This window comes from Asparagus officinalis, chromosome 10 (assembly GCF_001876935.1).
Source record: "Asparagus officinalis chromosome 10, Aspof.V1, whole genome shotgun sequence".
Classification (NCBI taxonomy): Eukaryota; Viridiplantae; Streptophyta; class Magnoliopsida; order Asparagales; family Asparagaceae; genus Asparagus; species Asparagus officinalis.
This window is the reverse complement of record NC_033803.1, coordinates 11,897,043-11,899,199: the sequence shown is the minus strand read 5'-3', so window position 1 is coordinate 11,899,199 and position 2,157 is coordinate 11,897,043.

The following is a 2,157-nucleotide window of genomic DNA, read 5'->3' as shown; positions in this document are numbered from 1 at the left end:
TCCCACTGCCTACCTGGTTAAACTTTTCTACAGTTAGGGCCACAACCAAAATCCCCTCTCGATTCTTTCCATGAACGAGAGGTCCACAAATTGAACGATCAAACCTTTAAATAGTTAGGATCGTCTCAAACCCCCTATTTGATCAAACATTCCTACAGTTAGGGCCATAACAAAAATCTCCTCTTGATTCCCTCCATGAACGAGAGGTCCACTTTCAAATCAAGTGATCAAACCTTACTACAGTTAGGGTCGCCTCAAAATCTCACTTGGTCAAACATTCCTATAGTTAGGGCCAAAACCATAATTCACTCTCGATAAATGAGAAACCCACCTTTAGTTCGGTAATCAAACCTTCCGACAGTTAGGATTATCAGAATCTTTTCGATTCTTGGAGTGGAGATCCCACTCTTAGGTTTACCTTCCCGAATTCTTGAAGTGGAGATCCCACTTTGAGTTTTCTTTGGCAACTGGAGATAGAATATAAAATTTTTCCTCTTCAGCTTTAGGAGATAGAATATAAAATTCTTCCTCTCCCACATCGGGTTCGTCTTTACCCCAAGGGAAAACACAATATTCCAATACCATCTTTCAACTCCATAATCCGTGTCTTACACACACGAGAAATTTTATCCTGAAGCCTAAGTAGGGATAAATCAACGTCTAACATGCGTTACCGGTTTAGTCTTTCACCGATTGAAAAAGACCCCAGAATCCAAATTTGAGAAATTTTATCCCGAAGCCTAAGTAGGGATAAGTCAGCACCTAACACGCGTTGTCGGTTAGTCCTTGATCGTAAAAAGGATAAAAGCCCACATATTCGATATTGTGGCAGGTCGTTATTAATAACACCAAAATCCACGCCTTACACGCGCCGAGAACTTTATCTCGACTCCTAAATAGAGATAAGCCTACGCCTAATACGCGTTGCCGGTTTAGTCTTTCGCCGAGTGAAAAAGACACCAGAATCCGAGTCTGGGGATTTTTATCCTGAATCCTAAGTCGGGATGAGGCAGCGCCTAACACGTGTTGCCGGGTAGTCTATTCCCGTGAGAAAGACGAAGTCTACGTATTCAATATCGTAGCACTAAAAGAGTTAACTCTTTTAGCACAACATTACATGCGAAACGGACTTAAACAATTCGCATGCTAGCCCGACTCAAACGATAGTCGGTAAAGGCTCATCAAACCCGTTGATGGCTGAGGGTTGGCCGAAAATCCTATAAATGTAAGAGTCATTAACACACCAGCCCTAATAGTTGGTCTCGTGACTTGAGCATCCAACAACTTCAGAATAAGAGCCATACATGCAGATGAATCAGCTTTAACGGTTGGTCCTGCAGCCCTAACATTTGGGATCACCACGCTCCAATGCCTTAAGAGCTTAAACTGTATAGAATCTAGTTAACGTATGAGTATAAACTGTGTTCACGCTGGTCAATGCGTCGATAACTTCACCAAAATAAAGCAAAGAAAAATTTTGGAGTTCAACTACATTCAGATATGAATTCCTGACAAAGATGATCAGTTCAAAGTCAACTCAATGGTACGAGCTAAGTTCAGAAACTTACACACCAATTTCAGTTCAAGATTTCAACAACGGTCAGTCGATAAACGCAGCACCGAAAGAACTTCATCTATTCGATAAAATACTGAGTAGATTAAAGACTGAAAAAGTCAAGAGTTGAAGCCAATTAGTGTTCCTGTCACGCCAACTGAAGGTTAGGCCTATCATATCTAAAGTATTCCAGACTCTTCTATAAAAAAAACGAGACTGAAATACTTTGGAGGGGGTATCTGTAGGCGTTAAAAATTATCTATGGGTTCTCGCACGCAGCTCGAGATAAAGAAAAGATGATGAACATCATCATTCGGGTCAAAGAAGATTATTCGACGCCAGTAAAACGCATGATGCAAATCGGTAAAGCGTACAAGTCAGCAAAGTGACGAAACATACGTAAAGGGGTAAAGCAAACAAACCGAAGGAGATACAAATAACCAAAATGGTCAAAAAGATATAACATTAGGCCAGGAGGCTCACATGCATGCGAGTCACCAAATGGTGACTCGCACCTGCGCGAGTCACCAAATGGTGATTCGCACCCATGCGAGTCACCTAATGGTGTCTCGCATAGCTACGAGCCACCACGACGTATTGGG